Source organism: Heterocephalus glaber, unplaced genomic scaffold, assembly GCF_053883595.1.
Source record: "Heterocephalus glaber isolate CG9 unplaced genomic scaffold, H.glaber_assembly_v1.0 deba00000470, whole genome shotgun sequence".
Taxonomy (NCBI): Eukaryota; Metazoa; Chordata; class Mammalia; order Rodentia; family Bathyergidae; genus Heterocephalus; species Heterocephalus glaber.
In genome coordinates, this window is record NW_028258145.1 from 23580686 (window position 1) to 23599709 (window position 19024).

General features: G+C 40.5%; 1 long non-coding RNA gene across 1 annotated transcript; it reads left to right on the forward strand.

Moving 5' to 3' along the window:
- Nucleotides 1-1117: 1117 nt before the first annotated feature.
- LOC110349041 (uncharacterized) lies at nt 1118-3978 on the forward strand. Its single transcript, XR_002394740.2, has 3 exons — nt 1118-1502; nt 2091-2140; nt 2699-3978. It is a non-coding gene; the product is annotated as an uncharacterized LOC110349041 (long non-coding RNA).
- The last annotated feature ends 15046 nt before the right edge of the window (nt 3979-19024 follow it).

Sequence of the window (19024 nt, forward strand, 5' to 3'; positions counted from 1 at the left end):
CAAAGAAAAAAAAAGAGTTAGATGTACCCCATATGTGACAAGTTTACCCCTTTTGAAATCCTGTATGGGAGGCCGCCGCCACTCCTCCCTAAATTAAACCTTGAACAGATAACAGAGAGTTCTTGTGTCTCTTTACTTCAGTCTCTTCAAGCCTTACAGATTCTTCAGAGTGAAATCCAGGCTACAAAACAACAGGCTTGAGAAAAAAAACCTTTGTGACATTCCAGCCCAATGGTTTCAAGTCAGGAGACCTGGTCCTGATATGCTTGGTTTGCTTGCACTGAGGACTTGACTAAATACATTCCCAAATGAGTCTTGGCTACCCAATCTGCCACTTTGTCTCACCATGTATATTGTTCCACAAGTCTTGTATTATAATAAGAAAGGGGGCCATGAACATCTGGGATTAACCACTGAACACTATAGGAGTAAATGGGCTGCCCCCATTTTAGTGCCCATTCTGGTGGGATTAGGAATAGTCGGGTCAGTGGCTATTGGAATTTCCTCCCTGATCCTTCAGGACACAGATTTTAAAGCCCTAAGCCACCAAGTAGCCAGAGATTTAGGTCACCTGAAAGCCTTGATCTTCAGATTAAAAAAAACAGATTGATTCCCTAGCTGAGATGGTCATGCACAATCAAAGGGGACTTGACCTCCTGTTCATAAAACAAGAAGGGTTATATGTAGCCCTAGGAAAAGAAAAAAAGAACAACCTGTTGCTTCTATGCTAATCAGTCTGGTGTCCTCAGAGATACCTTAGCTATGGTCAGGGAAAATTTAAAGACTAAATATGCTCAACAAAAGGATCAAAATTGGTTTCAAAATCTATTTGACTTGTCTCCATGGTTAACCACCCTACTTTCTGCTGTAGCAAGGCCCCTAGTTATCTTATTTCTGCTTTTGCTCATGGGACGGTACATTATAACTGCTCTGACTAAATATGTTAGACAGAGGGTTGATACAGTTAAACTGATGGTGTTGAGACAAAATTATGAGATTTTAAAAGATGTTTAAAAAAAATTCAAAGAGTAAATACAGGAATCAAAGATTTGATTAAATTACAAGAACCAGTGGGGAATGAAGGGCCTTTGTTAGCAAGACAGACTCCATATTGCTGCTTGACCCACCTGTCTGCCCTTTAGATGAACTCAGAAGAAGGAAGCTTAGAAACCTCCTCCCCTTAGAGAGTCTCTTAGAAACAACAATTAATCAACTATTGTTTTACAAATGTTCTAACAGCAGGACGTTCTGCTTCTGTACCTTTGCTTGCTTTACTAGTTCTATCCCATAGGGAGGCCTAGAAACTGTTGGCCTCAAAGGTGTATAAAACATGTTTGTCAACCCCCAGTTGAGGCTCGAGTCCGATGCTCACCTCGGGTCCCGGCCGGTAATAAACTCCTGTGTGGATTTAATATCAGTCTCTGGTTGGTTCTCTCTCACCGGGTGCAACACTCTGCCCATCTGATAATTCAATACATGAAGATTTTGCTGAATAAGGTCTGGTGAGTTACCCAGGACTTGGGAAGGACAAGGACCCAGAACCCAGAACCTTGCCCTGGGGAAGGGCTGACTGTGCAAGATGGAACTGCTGTAGACAGTGTGGTATAGCAGTTGGAGCTGAGGCTGTGAGAATAGCTGACCCCTGATATTTCCAGGGGTTCCTTTAGGCTTCCTCTCCCCATGCATATACCCCAGTCCCTCTGAAAAGTGGTGTAATATCTGCAGGTGACCTTGCACATCCTGCTGTATACTTTAAATGGTCTCTAGATTACTTATGATACTTAACTCAATGAAACGCTGTGTACAGTGGTCAGATTTGTCTCCAACTCCCCAGACCCACGGGGCTTCTGCTCTGGAGTGAGGAGAGTGTGCCACTGGGTGCTTCTGCTCTCTGCAGGCCCCTGCCCCAACCAGCTCCCCTTTCCCATGCTGTAGCCCTTGTCTCCCTCTCACCCCTTAATAGATGGGGAGTGTGTGCAGATGGACCCTGTCTGGCAGGTGTTACTCTCATGTGCCTCCAGGATAAAAGATAGAAGGTGATTTCCTTTTTATCTTATTTTAATTAGAAATTTTAATTGTATGTATTCTAGGTGTATAGCATGGTGGCTGGATATGCATAGACAAGAAATGACCATCACAGGTGAGCAAATTAATGTGTCCATCCCCTCATATACTTACTTTTTCTTGTGTGATGGAGCACCTGCAATCTCCTTTTAGCAGATTTGCATGATTGTTTTTTAACTAGAGTGTATGAATGATGTTCCTCAAGGAAAGGTAGAGTCACAGTGTTTGGCCAGGTTCAAAAATGCAGTCAGGGGAAAAAGGGCTTTGCATTCTATTCCCAAGGGTACCTGGCACCTGGATTTATCACAGCCAGCTAGGGCTCCAGGGCCTTATCTTGTTTCCCTAATTACCCGAGGAAGGAGGAGCTGGCCAGAGGCTTGCAATTCATATTAATTAGCCTGACAGCTGTTTGCTCCACTTTAGACATTGGGTGGGCTAGTCCTGCCTGGCTGGTACTCCCAGGTGAAGGTAATAACACTATTGTTATCCCAAGGAAGGATCGGGCCAGAAATAAAGGAGATGGTTTTATTGACTTGTCTCCTTGGGCCTCTAACTTTCTCTCACACATATACATTTTTTAATATAATGATAAATCTTTGTTGAACATTTACTAGTGGTTTTATTGATTTTTCAGAGACAGGCTGTGAGAATTATAGCCCACATTTGGCTGGGGTTGAAGCAGGCCCTCCAACGTGGAGATCAGCCTGACCAGGCATGCTCTTTATGCTCGAGACTGTAGCGGGTGTCCAGACGGGGTCACCCCAACTGTGATGACCAAGGTGACCATGAAAGGAGACTCTGAGGTGGGGCCCTTGCACAGGGTGTGGCCCCACTCAGATGGACCCACTGCTTCAAGATGTTATATTTCTTCTGTTTCATAGCAGAATAACACCACTTTTCCTCAGCCCTCTAACCAACATAGCACAGAGATGTAAGAGCTCAAAATGAATAAATTACCAAGGTTTGAGCTGCCATGACCCTTGGAATACACAGTCCTCATTTTTATTTAGCTCAGAGTCAACCTTCACCAAGCACTTAGTGTGGCAGGCGAAGGCGACTCCCCTAGTCCATTTGCCAAAACCAAAGCATCAAATGTGGTAGTTTCTCTTAACTGTTTACTCAATTGACTTTCTTTACTCTTCATGAAAGTAAAGGAAGGTTGAATTTGTCTCTATTCCAACTCCCAACAGTTAGTAGTTGGAGCCTGAGAGGGATTGAGGGATGAATCAGGTACCTAAGAACAGTAGTTTAAAAGAATATATTTTCTTTCTCCAATGAGGATGGTTGGCTCCTTTGTCAAAGATGAGGTGGCTGAGGATATCTGTAGTCATTTCTGCATCTTCTAATCTATTCCACTGATCCTTGGGTATGTTTCTTTGCCAATACCATGCTGTTTTTGTCACAGTAGCTTTGTGGTATAGTTTCAAGTTGGGGATTGTAATACCCCCAGCCATATCTCTGTTGCCTAAAATTTCTTTTGCTATTCTAGGTCTCTTCTCATTCCAAATGAATTTTTGGATTGTTTTCTCTACTTCTGTGAAATATATTGTTGGAATTTCAATTGGCATTGCATTAAACCTATATAATAGCTTTGGAAGTATGGCCATTTTCACTATATTGCTTCTTCCTATCCAGGAACAAAGGATGTCTTTCCATTTTCTTATAGCCTCCTCAATCTCCTTTTTCAAACTGTTATAGTTTTCAGTGTAGAGGTCTTCTGCTTCCTTTGTTAGATTGACTCCCAGATATTTCATTTTTTTGGATGCTATTGTAAAATGACTTGTTTTCCTAATTTCTCTCTCAGTGAGCCTATTATTTGTATATAAAAAGGCTATTGTTTTTTGAGTGTTTACCTTATATCCAGCTACTCTACTGAATCTGTCAATTAAGTCTAGAAGTCTTTTGGCAGAGTATTTTGGGTCTTCCATATAAAGTATCATATTATCAGCAAATAATGACAGTTTAATTTATTCCTTTCCTATTTTTATTCCTTTTATTTCTTTCTCTTTTCTAATTGCTATGGCTAATGTTTCCAGAACTATATTAAACAACAGTGGTGATAGTGGGCATCCTTTTCTTGTTCCTGATTTTAGCATGAAAGTTTTCAGTTTTTGACCATTTAGTATGATGTTGGCTGTTGGTTTTTCATAGGTAGCTTTAATCAAGGAAAGATAACCTATTTAATAAATGGTGTTGGAAAAACTGGATTTCAACCTGCCAAAGATTAAAACTAGACCCTTACCTATCACCATGCACTAAATTAAGATAGAAATGGATTAAAGATTTAAATATTAAGACAGAAACACTAAATTTGCTGGAAGATAAGTTAGATAGAACTCTTGAAGGAAAAGATTATAGGAAAAGATTTTATGAAAAAAACTTCAGTGACATGGGAACTTGCACAAAGAATCAACAACTGGGATCTTATCTTATTAAAAAGCTTCTGCATTGCAAAAGAAACCGCCAACAAAGCTAAGAGACAACCTACAATGCGGGAAAAACTTTTCAGCAACTGTACCTCTGACAAAGGACTACTATCTAGAATATATAAAGAACTGAAAAAAATCAGACCCCCCCAAATTCAAAGACCCAATTCAAAAATGGGTGTGTGAAATGAACAGATATTTCTCAAAGAAGTAAAAGCAGCAAATATATGAAAAAAATGTTCAACATTACTGGTCATTCGAGAGATGCAGATGAAAACAACGCTGAGATTCCACCTCACTCCAGAAAGAGTGGCTGCTATTAAGAAATCAACCAATAACAAATGCTGGTGGGGTTGTGGGGAGAGAGGAGCCCTTCTCCATTGTTGGTGGGAGTCCAGACTGGGGCAACCACTGTGGAAATCAGTATGGAGCTAACTCAAAGAATTAGGCTTAGAGGTCCCATTCTACCCAGCTATCCCCCTAGTGGGTATCTTCTCCAAAGAATTAAAAGAATCTTACCACAGTGATATATGTGCACCCATATTTATGGCAGCACAGTTCGTAATAGTGAAAGCTTGGAAACAGCCCAAGTGCCCATTAACTGGAAGCTGGATAAAGAAGATGTGGGGTTTTTTTTTTATAAAATGGAGTACTACTCAGCCATAAAGAATGAGAAACTAGAGACTGGCGAAGCCCAACCAACCTCCAAGGCTGCTTGACAAAGTTCCAGCTTGGGGAAAAGAAGGGTGGAACACATCGTACCCTCATGTTTTATTTTTTTCATGCCATAATGTTTAAAATTGTTACTCTGGTCACAGGAATCATTGTGTTTGTGACTAACAACAAACTCTCCATAAGGCAAATTGGCAATGATGTATTGAAATGTGATCTGGCTCAAAAGTCCCAAAATTCCAGTTTCTCTTAGTTCTATTGTCACACCCACTTCTAAAGAAACCTCTCCTGAAACTCGCTCTGTTTTCCCACTACTATAACTCCCCCCTCTTATTGCTGACCTTCTTATTACTAAAGGGGTCTTATGAAGAGGTTGAAAGGACAGACTTTAGGTGTAAGAAATAGTGGGAAATAAGAAATAGAGAGAAAGTTGGGACAGGTAAATGCATTAAGGAGGCGAGCTATTCAATATTTCTCACAGTGCTGAAAATATCTCCTGCTCATGAACTATGAACCCGAATGACACTTAGGTAAGATAAATAGAGGTATAGGAAAGTAGAGAGCTAATAGCAAACTATATTAACTGTTGTGCAGTTTCTCAAGGGCTAGCTGGTGACCACACGTTTGACACTTAATTAATTAAATCTTGCTTGTACCCCCGCTGCTATAGAGATTTTAATTGTTACCCTCTGGAGATTTTGATTAAGTTACATTTTGTTCTACTTAGGTTTGGGAAAATAAGGGGACAATTGTGATTTTTAAGAAATGTATTCATGATGTTCAATGAAATGAATCAGTTTAGAAAAATATATTGTTTAGTAAAAATAACTTTACCTCACTAGATGTTGCTAAGGCAACCTAAAATGTAAACATATTCCACCCAATGCCTCTTAGCTATTGCTTAAAGATATAAAAATAAATCAGACCCTGAGACTTCTCAGAGGGAACCTGCACATTGCTTGCGACGGTTCTTTTCTCACTCGCCAGCCCGAGACCTCTCCCCTTCCTACCCTACATCGACTGCAGCTGGTCTGCGGCAAGAGACATTCATAGCTAAATGGATGCATATTGAGGCCATCCTCTTAAGTGAAATAAACAGGACACACATGTGTAAATACTGAATAGTTTCTCTAGTGTGAGAAACTGAGAGTGTAATTAAGGATACACACGGATGAAATGACTTAATAACATATTTCTTGGATTGTATTTCCATCGCGTGTCATATGGCTGTATTGAAATTTAAATTAGGGAGAAGCTTGGCTTATGTGGAGTCTGCTAGCTAACTGGAGGATTTTTTTCAGACCACTATTTGTTCAATGTTGGTTTGGGGGATCTTTCTGAAACAAATCACATCCTCTGGTGTCTTGGTTGGTGCTTGAGATGGTTTTTTAAGTTATACAGAAAAATGTTTAAGTGCTTTTCAGTTTTGTTTTGGTTGAGTTCTACTATATTTAAATATTATTATAGTTTTTTTCCCTTGCATTGTTCTTCTTAGAATGGTTTTAATTTTTGTATGTGTGTGTTTGCTAATAAAGTTATTTAAATTTTTTTTAAAGAATATATTTTCAAATATAAATAACCCAGAAGAATAAATTTTGTATGTTTTCCAAATAAAAACTGTTAAAATTGCTTAGTATTAAAGGAGAAATACCCACCCCCACTCTGTGGAGAGGGAGCACAAAATTATTGGATGCTGGTAAGATTCATAAAGTTGAGCTTGTTTGCTCTTATTCATGGTGACCTTTTAAAGTCATCTCCACTTATACTCTTGAGGTTTTCCTTTGCGATTGCCATTGTCATTTACTAACTCAGAGGCTGCACTACTCAAAGCCCATCAGTCCCTGGAGTTACAGTCATAGACTGGAAAAGAACATAGGATCAGGAGTCAAGAAATGGCTTCACATTGGAAGTTGGAAGTGCGAGGAGCAAAATATAGAATGAGGCTCAGGAAGAAGCACAGGACGCGAACTGTGGGAGACCCTGGGCCCGACCCCAGAAGGCAGTGAGCAGGAAGCTGAGGGGGCGCTGAAGCTGGCCCTGGCCCTGCAGCGTGGAAGCTTTCCTCACAGGAGCTCAGAGAGGGGTGGTGGCAGCTCACAGCGGTGGTTGGCGCCCCCTTGTGGACGCTCAGTTCCTCAGTCCTGTGAACTTTGAATGGGGGCAGACCCTTGTGTGCAGGATAATAGGGAGGCTCTGTGGGGTGTGTGGGACTCAGGGGCAGGGGCAGGCCTCCTTCCCCCCGGTAGCTAGGAGAGCAGGTGGGCAGGACATTGGTGGGGGTCCTTTGGAGGCATCAGTGCCTAGGGGAGGCTTGGACTTGGGAAGGAGGAGTAGTTGGAGACGGCCCCTATGCGGGGTAGGGCTATTCGATGTATGAGATTTGATTCCCAGGCCAAATCACAGCCTTATTTTTTTTCTTCCATTTTAAAAAAGAGGAAATAGTATTAGGCTCACAGATTTTGTCGAAGGATATCTTTAAAACATAACTGCAGACATGAAATGAACTTGTCAAATATTTTATTTAACTCATTAAATTAGGGAACCAAGAAGAGTCTACAAGAGGGTTAAAAGTGAAATCACAAAGATGGACTATTTATTGATCAGGAATACCAAAGGAATTTGCAAGTGATTTTAAAACTGGTGCTTTTATAAATGGTTGAGGGGAAAAGTTTGTCCCAACAGAATTTAGCGGTCTGTTATTTACATTCCTATCAGTCATCTACGATTTAAAGTTATAAAATAGTTTGAAGGTCCTAAAGGAGCAGACCCTCGTGGGGTGAGGACTGGATTGAGGAGACGCAAAGGCAGCCTAGTCCAGGTTTTCACTGAAGCATGTTTTTTGTTTTTCCGGAGTGTGCTGAGAGTGAGGGGCGCCTGTGGGTAAGCGATCCGGAGGCGGTGAGGCTCGGGCCAAAAGTGTGGGTGCCTGTGGGGAGAACCCACAGAGAGCCAGGGAGGGCGCCCCCGGGCCAGAATCGCGGGGAATCCTCGGGGTTCGAACCGGCTCTGGGGCAGGACAAGGGCCGGAGGAGAAGGCGAGGAGGGTCGCGGGGAGGCCGGGGCCGAGGGCTCTCGGCGAGGGAAGGGGGTGCGAGACCCCGGGGTCCAGGCTACCTTTGGGGCCCGGAGCAAGAGAGGAGAGCGGTGGGGCGGGGCGGACCTTTCCGGGGCGGCGGACGCGCTCCGCTCTCGGCGAGTGGGGCGGCGCTGGCGGAGAGGCGGTGTCTGCGGCTGAGATGGGAGGGGAGGGCTTGGGTTCTGGGGAAGTGTGGGTTCTATACAGCCAAAACTGAGGGTCTCTGGGGAGGGAGCAGAATATGGAGTGTCCTGAGAGAAGCTGCAGGGACCGAGTGAAAAGAGAATTGCCAAAAGTGCGGCAGGGTCCTTGTGGGTTTTAGAGCCAGTGAGCGAAAGGAGTTTAGGGGTCCCTCTGGTGGCCAGTTGGAGCACTGCAGAAATATTTACACTAGACAGAGAAGGCAGCAATTAAGAGAAAAATATTTTACTAGTGTATGCTTATATTACAGAATAGTGATATCGTTTTGGGAAATTAGTCCATACATATAACATATCTTGCTCATTTTCAATCCCTTAGTCCCCCTCCTCCTCATTCCTCTTGATCCTCCTCCCTATGTCTAAGTGTCTACCTTCTAGTTCTCTATAATCACTCTTTCATTTCATTTAATTTTATTTTATTTAATACTTTTTTGGATTCTAAGTTGTTCATATAAGAGAAAACATGAAACATTTAATTTTCCGAGTCTGCCCTATTTTGCTTAGTATGATGATTTCAAGTTCCGTCTATTTTCCAGTGAATTATATGATTCCATTCTTTTTATGGCCGAGTAAGATTCCAAAGCGTATATATATGTATATGTATAAAACTTTTTTATTCATCTGCTGATGAGCATTTATTTATTGTGAATGGTGCTGATAGAGGAAATATAGAAGAGTGATAAAAGCAGTGGAGAGTGAGGAAAAAGAAGCGGGAGAAGAAAGGGGCAGAGACCAGCCCGCCTTGCTCAAGGGTAAATAGTGGGAAGTAGGAGACTCCAAGGCTGAGGGTCAGGCAGCCCCTCCAGGACTCGCGCAGCGCCAGCACTGCTGGAGTATATTTGATGAATTGTCCTTAGTGGTGACTATACACTACGCAGGGCAGAGTATTGTTCAAAAATGAACTAAAAATGTAAGAAAGAGAAACAAAAAGTAAGTGGGACTTATTCAGAAATACAGCAAGTGTGCAGAAAGAGTTGCAAAAACCACTCAACACTCAGACCCCAAGGAATCCCCAAGTTGTAGTATTTGTAAAACAAGTGAGTGAGGACTTTCGTTTCTGACCAAGGTACCATTTTAACCAAGTCTGGGTGTTAACCAGTTAGCATTAACTCAGATAAATTTGCTCAAGCCCTGTGTGGTGTAGGAGTGACAGGGCTGTCCAGGGCTCTGGATAGCAGTGAGCTGCGTGCTCCTCCCTGGACCGTGGCTTGCAAGAGAACAGGGCTCTGCACTGAGAAGCAAACCTGGGAGGGAACTGAGCCCCAAATGCAGAATGGGTTCCTGAGAGGAGGCCTGAGTGGGGCTCTGCACTTTCTGCCTCGGTGGTGGGGAACTCTGGGCAGCTTCCTCACTGCAGCCATGGAAGCCCTGAATGGCATACACCGCCCCCCCCCTTTCAGGCACATGGCACAGGCTCTAAGGTGTGATAGTGCAAAAGAGAAAACTGCGGATCGCTGATTAAAAGGACTTTCTTGAGGAAATACAAATCATCAGCGGTGCTGTGAGGACTAGACCCCTAGTTCTTCTGAATGTTCCCACTGTCCTTTCTGCTGACCCCTCCACAGTATCTGGGGACATGGAGATTAACCCTGTGGGAGTGACAATGTGCTACTGGCTCGCCATGTGCGATTTCTCACTTCTCTTCCCTTGTCTCTGAATTTTCTTCTCTTCCTCCTCCTTCTCCTCCATCTTTTTCTCCTTTTTTCTCTCCCTCCTCTATTCCTTCTGCTTCTGTTTCTGTTTCTCTCTCTCTCTGTAAAGTTTGAGTGTGTGTTGATCTCTCTTAGAACACTTGGATGTTTTTAGAGTCTGTCATATTAACATCTAGCATTTATTTTAATTCCTTCAACTAAGGGTGTTCCCTTGTTTATCCTTCAGCTTTTATAACATGAAGACCATATTCTTCATGAACTAGGGGTTGAGGTCAGAAAGCTGCTCAGGGAATCCAAGAAGATGGCTATATGCCTAACTATAGTAAGTTCTTATTCATGAATCAGTATAGAGAAGTACAAGTCAAGTCAGTTGTCGTGGAAGCTCTGCAAGGGGATACTTTGTCTAAAAGTTCTGATCTGACCCTTAAGATGCAGAGACATTTTTACCTGGCTTTGAAGGATGAGTACAAGAGTGAGGGCAAAGGTTTAAGGTGGGCCATTTACCATGAAAGGAACAATACAGAGAGTGAAAGTATACAAAGCTATTACAAGTGTATCTGCTTAGTGCTAGAACTTGCAATGTGGCAGAGAGGGCAGAAGTAAAACCGAGGAGTGGATGTTGAAAGGACACACTCATAAGGCCAGAGGGGCCAATAGATATAGTATTTCAGGAGGACCTAATTAGGTAGCCTTTATTACTTATTTATTTTATGAAATCTTAAGGCACTATCAAGGACACATTTGGGAATGAGGTGGCACAGCAGCTGGCAGTAGAGAGTGTTGTTTTAATAGTGTAGGTAGAGTGACTGAAATCTTTAACAACCACTATGAGAGGTAAGCATGAAGAGAATGGAGTTGGTGTCAAGTAAGCCCCAGGCAGGAATGCTAATTCTGTATTATTTGGGGAAACTTAATTTCTCTTAGTTTGGGTTTTGTAAGATGAGTCAAATAATAGTTGGGAGGACTCAATCAAGTAAAATATATAAAGAGCTAAGTACAATGGTTGTTGGCACAAGGCAAGAACCTCTACTGCCTGGGTACCAAGTTGTGGAAAAAATGAAGAACAAGAGTTAGAAATCAGTGTCTATTCAGCATAGCACCATCAATGGCTTCACTTAGTGGCTTCCTGGTGAAAAGGAGGCTGATTAAGAAACCTTTTAGAAAAATACACCTACAAAGCCCATAGAGAATAGGGGAGACAAGGAAATAGCAGTCTGGGGTTACAGACTTAAGGTATATAGTACATAGTACATAGTGACTGATTATGATACCATTGTTGAAATGCAAAATTGAGATGGATACCTGGTGCGGGAAGAAGGTTGATTTCAGCTTTGAGACCGAGTTGTTTGCAAGATATTCAGATGAAGTTTTTCATAGGTGTTTATGATAGTTAACTGATGGTGTCAGTTTAAGTAAGAAATGCCCAGCTAAATTGGATCAGCATAGTTCCGGGTGTGGCTGAAGGGATTTGCTGAAGACAGAAGACCCACTCTGGATAGGCTTGTAGCCTGAATGGAATAAAAGGGAAATGAAGAAACAAGGCTCACTTCTGTTTCTTCAGAGGAGCTCCAGTCTTGGTCTTCACCTTGGACGCTGTCTCCTGGCTTCCAGCACAGACCCTTCAGCCTCCTGATTGGGACTTGCCCGGGACACTACAGTGAGCTTCAAGCCTTCAACTTGATCCTTCACCTCTCCAGTGCCCAGAGAGCCCTTTTACACTTTTCCACACCTGACTCTGCAGGCAGCCATTCTAAGCCTATCTTGTAAATCTTATATATTTATATATCTTGCATTAAATTTGTTTCTGTAGTGAGTGCTGACTGATTCAGTGTTTAGTAAAGTTTGGGCTGAACTCAGATTAATAATGAGCACTGTAAATGCTCATATGAGAATTAGACACCTAGGAGTAATAATTGAGGCTATGGAAAGTGTGTAAGTTGAGAAGAAGCTAAGCATTGAAGACACTGACACAGCTGAGGAATGAGTAAATTGAATAGGAAAAGGGACACTCACTAAGGAAGGGACCAATGATACAGGATAATAACAATGAAAGGAGCTACTTTCTGGAGTGAGCATTCAACCATAGCATATTCTGATGACCATGTTGAAAAGTTACAACAGGATGGTAAGCATAGGATCTACAGGAAGAGGTCTTTTGAGTCCTTTCATGATTGCAGTAAATTTCTTATTAAACTTGAGGCAAATATATGCAATCATTGAAGGTTGAGGAATAGAACACTTTTTTAAAAGCACAGTTGTAAAGGAGGAAAACAAGACATATTTCTAGGTAGGTAGGAAGGTAGGATTTTTAAAATTTGAGCCCTTTGACATTTGAAGGGCTAGTAAGAGAAAATTAGAAAGGATCAGAAAAAGGGAAAAGTGGATACAAGAAGGGGCTGATTCTAGAACATGAACTGAAAGCAACTCTAGCTGGCAAAGGTGGGATGTAATCATTGGTATAATTTAAATATATGTAGATTTGGAGGAGAGAAAGGGAAGTGGCTCAGGCCTGGAAGCTTTCATTTTAATATAGTTATCAATAATTCCACTTTTCAAACATTTTTCTGGTTAGTATGTTTTCCACAAAGTGGGTGTGTGATCTTGACTAGTTAGCCTCAAGACAGCTCAGTTTCCTCATCTTTTAGAGGGAGATGCTAAGAGTGCCTACATCCTAGGGTTGTTCAGTGAATTAATACATGTATGTTAATTAAAAGCAAACCTAGCCATAGTTTTATTTCAGGCTACAATAACTAAATGCAGTGCTATTTACTGGACCACTTAAGCAAGCATGTGTTTCACTCAGTTTGAGAGGCTACCAAGCCCAACATCAAGGTGCCAAAAGATATGGTGTCTGATGAAGGCCTCTTCCTGGTCCGCAGTCGAATATCTGCTATTTTATTTTTCTGTGGCAGAAATGAGAAGAAGTAAGTTGTGACCTGTCCCTTTTAATAAGGGCATTGATTTCATCATGAAGGCTGAGCCTCATAAACTAATAGGGGCCTTTCTCTAAATATCCCCACAATGAGCATTAGGCTTTGAACATAGGTATTTTGAGGAGACACAAGCATTCAGTCCATAGCACCATAGTAGGTCTGTGATATGTGTCCACTGCTATTAGGAGTGGTGGCAAAATCTAAGCCTAGTTCATTTGCTGAGAATTATTGAAGGAAAGAAGTTGGGACTGGAAAGGAAAGTTTAACCTTAGGGAAGATGTTACTGAGAATAGAAGATCAAGCTCTCTGAGAACAACTGAAAGATTCATGGGTAGAGCTGTAGATCAATCTGAACCTGCTAAGAGAGCCTCCATGCTCCCTGGCCTCCTCCAAGGGAAGGGTCTTTGGACTCGCTGGATTATTGGTGGCTATAAGAGTCTTTGAAACAGTGCTTGGCCAATGTGCAGCAAGTCAGCTTGATTGCTGCTTATTCTGCAAACATAGGTGCCAGGAACAAAGTTGAATGCTTTTGATTCATTTTGAAATTTAATTTAGAAATAGATTGGCAGATTTCTCTGGATATAATATTAGAATTTGCATGAAGGTTAGCATGCTAAGGAATTTGAGATCTTGGACCATATGGCTAAAAACCAGTTTGGTATGCTACTTGGGTTTCTAATGAATATTTCATTTTGTGCACTTTGTCGGATTTATTGATTTTATAGACATCTAGTTAGATGAAATTAAAAAGAAAAGGGCAACCACTTGGTGGATAGGAGAATTTCTGAAATATTTGTAAATTGAATTTATGACAGCAGTGTTGTACAACTGTAGGCGATGATTATGAAAATGAAAATCACCCTGCGGATTTTATGCCCATGTCACTAATGATGTGTAGACATCATGGAAAAGCAAGTAGAAAACTAGTAATGTTAAAATGATTAACCAGCAAGGGACAGTGAATTAATATTGTAAGCAACTGGGAGTAACAACTGAAAATTGTCAAAAATATTTGTATAAAATTATAGAATGAACTAAATTTTGTTATGTGCATAGGTTATATACATTTTGTGCTAGAGAAAACCCAGTGCAATAATATCAGTCTTTTATTTGATGAAGGTTTTAATATTATTAGAGAAATTCCCCATCTACCTCATTGATAGAAGAAGGAATTAAAGACTAGCTATAATAAAGTTGAAATTGGAAAATGAAAATCTTGGAAGAGATTTCCAGTTATTATAGTTCATCAAACTCCTTAAAACTTTGTTGTCAAAACATTATCAGTTTGGTGGTTTGCAATCAGAATTTAAAACCTTGAATGAGACAGCAAATATCAGAATATTAACACTGTATATGTTAGTTTCAAATATGTGTATGTTCATATAGGATTGTGCCATAAAATGAATATCCTATTACAATTATCAAAAGTTTGAAAGAAAATAAATGGAAAATAGTGGGAACAGAACACTTAAAAGAGGAAATTGGAAAGTAAACCTAATGTTGAATTATTAGAAAATCTTACCACTGAATTCAATACTCTCTGCAGAATTGATTATTAAGTGATGATTGAGAAAGTTCTTGAACATAGAGGATTTAGGATGAATATCCGATGGTCTTTTCTTTTTTAGACAACGGCATGGAGTTTAGTGTTATTACTAGATTGGGCTTATTCTTAATACTACTGCTCCATTGGATGAAAACATAAGAACTGCATGTCCTTTGACCTCAGGAGTCCAGGAGACAAAACCAGAACTTGGAAACTGAAAATACAGCAATTCTGGGGGCAGAGGATAAGCATTTGGTCAAAAGCTACTGAAAACAGATCAGATATGGGCAAATAGAGGCAAATTTTTATGTTGTTGTCTCTTTTTTCTTGCCTTCTTTATGGTAAGCATTTATTTAGCCTAATTACATAATATTTAATATAGGGAGGACAGACTGCATTTGTCTAAATGGAAAGTGTCATGTTATCTATATTATTAGTTCATTTTACTGGGATCAACTGGTGGCCCAATTTGTAGATAAATGATTTCTTATGGTGTGAGGCTTGAGTGATGTACCCTAGGCAGGATCTCTGCCTCTTATTCTCTGTCTGCAAGTCTTTCAGAGATATCAGAACACATTTTGAGGATGGTTTTGGAATAGTGTCTGTGTCCTCTTCTAGGTCATGAGTTCCTTTAGGGAAGAGGCCAGTTGTGTGTGACTGGGGGGTGTCAGCACTCTGAACAGTGCTGAGTTGCTCACAGTAGGAAAGCAAAACATATTTACTGACCTGAACAGTTGAATTAATCTGAAAACAGGGATAACAACTACCAGAAAATGGAAACAATAACTTACCAGAACTATAGGAGTCCCAAAGACCTAAAAGTTATCAGATATATGCATTAATTAAAACCAGACAAAATGAGCCTAATGTCTGATTATGTAACTGTTTCTCTTACCTTTGGATGCCTGTTCTTCCTGCTTCCTTAAAGTGGATGATAAACTTCATCAATTAGGAAAACTGATGTCTGATATGTGGCACACTCAACTTTTCAATCTCCCTCATTCCTTGGTAAAGTGGGTGCCTAGTGATTTAGAACAGTGTCTGTACTTTCCGAGGCCACCTATGTTGAAATTTTGTTGCATGATTTTTGCAAGTTACAAATTCTCTCAAATCAAACTGACTTGTGAAATAAAGGGAATATATTAGCTGACATGACTGAAGAGTCACGTTATGGAGTTCCAACACAGTTTGTTCGAGATCTCAGCTGCATTCTTTTGTCACACTCTCAGCTGTATTTCTCTGTGTTTATTATCTTACTCTTTAGCTTTACTTCCATTCTAGTTAAAAATTCTGCTTCACTTCCAGGTCTTACATTTACCCACTGAATTGTCCAAATGACATTTCAGGTGTGGGCCCTTGACTCCTATTTGCCAGAAATCCAGTAAATTGGTTTTGTCCTATTTGTTTAGGACCCTTGGACCACCCAATCACCCATTGGAAAGAGCAGAAGGGCTAGGTAGACTTACTCAGCTAAAGCTGAAGAGTTTATCTTGGAAGTTGAGAATGGAATCAAATTCCTTGCAACAACCTGGACCAAGCAGGAAAATCAGGTTGTTGCCTTTCTTTTTTTACTTGATATTTATACAGTGGAGAAATAATACCATTTGCTTTGAAATTTTGAGTTCCTCTGGGCTTGATTGCATAGCTTCCAATTCCCATGTTTCCAACAGGCTGGGCTGTTGGGATAGAGGACTTACATACACCTTAGTGCCACCATCTCTCACTGTTTTCACAAGATGTACTAGATTTAAAAATATATATATATTGTTTTATTTGTGATATTCCCTGCAGACAATTTTTGCAGACTTAAAATTTTAAAAAAATTGAATTTGGTGAAATTTAAGTCCATACAGCTTTCCATGCTGCCTTACATATGGAACTCTGTTTTATGATGGACACATTTGGACTTTTATTCTGCGATCATTTGTGTTTACACAGTTGACCCATTTTTACATGCATTTTGGCCTATTAGGGGTTAAGGTTTTATTGTTATTTCTTTCTTTCTTGCATGATTACTTTCTCTCAATCTGTTTGGAACTTATATAATGTATTTTTTTATTGGTAATCCTTGAAATTTTACGATATATATTTACCTTTTGTAGGAAAATAGATGCACTTTGAGACTATAGTATAAAGTGAAATAAATCAGACACACAAGCTTAAATATCACATGATCTCTCTTACATAAGAAACCCAAAGTATAAATAAGGAGAAAAAGATAGATAATAGGAAGCAGGGAGTCAGATCTTTTGCAAATGGGAAAGGGACCAAGAGATGGAGGGAGGGTGGAGGGACAAGAGGAGGAAGGGGAAGTAAGAAGAATTAAGATGTGTTATGTACACGCAGCAATTCCGCACGATGATTGTAATCATTATGTATTACAACTATATACTGATAAAAAGAATCATTAAAAAATAAAAAGATAAATTCAACTGATGCTTCTAAACTAGATTTTATTTTGCCCCAGGGGATATTTAGCAATGCATGGAAATAGTTTGTATGTTAAAGAAGGGGTAGGGTATGCATTTATTGGAGGCCAAGAATCTGGCTAAACACCCTGCAATGGACAGGGCAGCCCCTTGCAACAGTATTGTCCAATCAAAAGTGTTATCAATGCTGAGGTTGATAAACCTTCAGTTAAACAATAATTTAATCCTCCATCTGATCAGTATGAAGACCTTAGAATCTCTTTATTTACACTGTAGTTCTCTTTTTTTGTTAGGTCCCCTATGCCATCATTCTTTTCACTGTAATCTGTTCGATATTATTATATTTTGAGACTTTCACTACCTTTTGTGAATGCAGTCATGTTACAAATACAAAAGTTTGAAGCTTCACTTGGAGAGTATACCTATTAAAAGATAATTGATTCCATTTACCAGACCAGACATTCACAAAACAAATTATGGAAAGGGTAATACACTGTGTTGTCACTTTGCAAATTGTGCTTTTGCAGTAAAGCTTCAGCCAGCTAATAGTCATCACCATTAGCCAATTCTGGAGGACCATAAAGTAACAGATGCTGGTGTTTTCGATCAAAAGTCACGTTGCTGCAATGGGCCTGTTTTGCCATTTTGCCTGTATGATTTGCTTGCCTTGCAGCTAGATTTTGAATTCAGATTCTTTAAAATAAAGCTACTTCTGATTCTTCTAGACACTGATGGGTCAACTCTGTGAAGCATCAGTGTATAATAGCAAGTACAGGTGCTTGATCCTCCTATTAGAGGCCCCTCTTGGCAAAGGATGGGTAGTCAGTACTGTCACTGGGTGCTATGCAGGATGTCAGGTATAATAGCTCATCTTTGACTTCCTTTGCTTTGGGAAACTATTCCTGTCAGAATTGGAATAAGTAATTTGAAAACTTTGGTTACAGCCAGCAGAAATGGAATCAATACATGCCAAGATTAACTTCAATGATTAATCCTAGAATCAATGAACCAGATGATTATCATTTCTGTCAGCTGAAGATTCTGGGATGCAGAATTGTGATTAAGGAAATGCATTAGTTTTCATCTGCTGGCTTCTGCAGTAGCCATATCTGAAGGCACCAATTTCCATTTCCCTTGCCCTGCATTTGCTCCAGTGATAGCTTCTTGCTGCAGCCAATTCCTGTGTCACACGGTAGGATGCTCAGAAGCCAGATTTGACAATAAGGAGAGGCAAAGTCGACTTAGTCTGGGCTGCTAAATCTCCAAGCATAATGCCAAGCTAGTGAAACTTCTAACTTTTAAATCAGAGTGATTATTCTGTCTGGGTGATGGGTAAGTGGGTATGTTTCACTGTCTTTCAAAGGAGAGCAGAAGATTGGAGGAAAGTCTGGAAACATAATTGCCTAGCTGAAGACTCCAGGCATCGGCCTATCTGGGGATAGGAGCATTTCACAAAAAGTGCTTCCCAGGGGAGACACGGGGCAGAGTGCACCCACACAAGCAATGGGACTGAGGGCTCACCATGTGCCAAGCACAGTGCTCAGTTTCTATGCATGTTATCTAGAAATCACATACAATCTCCATGGTAGGTGCTGTTAAAGTTCTTGTTTAGCAGATAAGGAAATTGACACTGAACATGAACCCAGTTCTATCTGATTCTGGATTCCTTGTTTTCAGTTAAGATAGTCTAGGCGTGGATGAGAAGAGATGACTCCTATTATAGGTTGAATTGCATCTCTTCCGAAAGATCTGTTAAGGTCCTGATTGCCAGGACCTCAGAATGTGATCTTGTTTGGAAGTAGGGTCATTGAAGATGAAATAAGTTAAGAGAAGGTCATACAGGAGTGAAATGGAGGTTCTAATCCACTGTGACTGGCAGGTTACCAGAAGGCTGCAAGGTGAAGAGAGACATAGGGAGAATTGCAATGAAAATCTACAAGCAATGGAACCCCAGGGATTTCTCCAAAGCATTTTAGAGAGGGAATGGTTTTATTTTCAGTTTATTTTCAGACTTCCCCTCTATAAT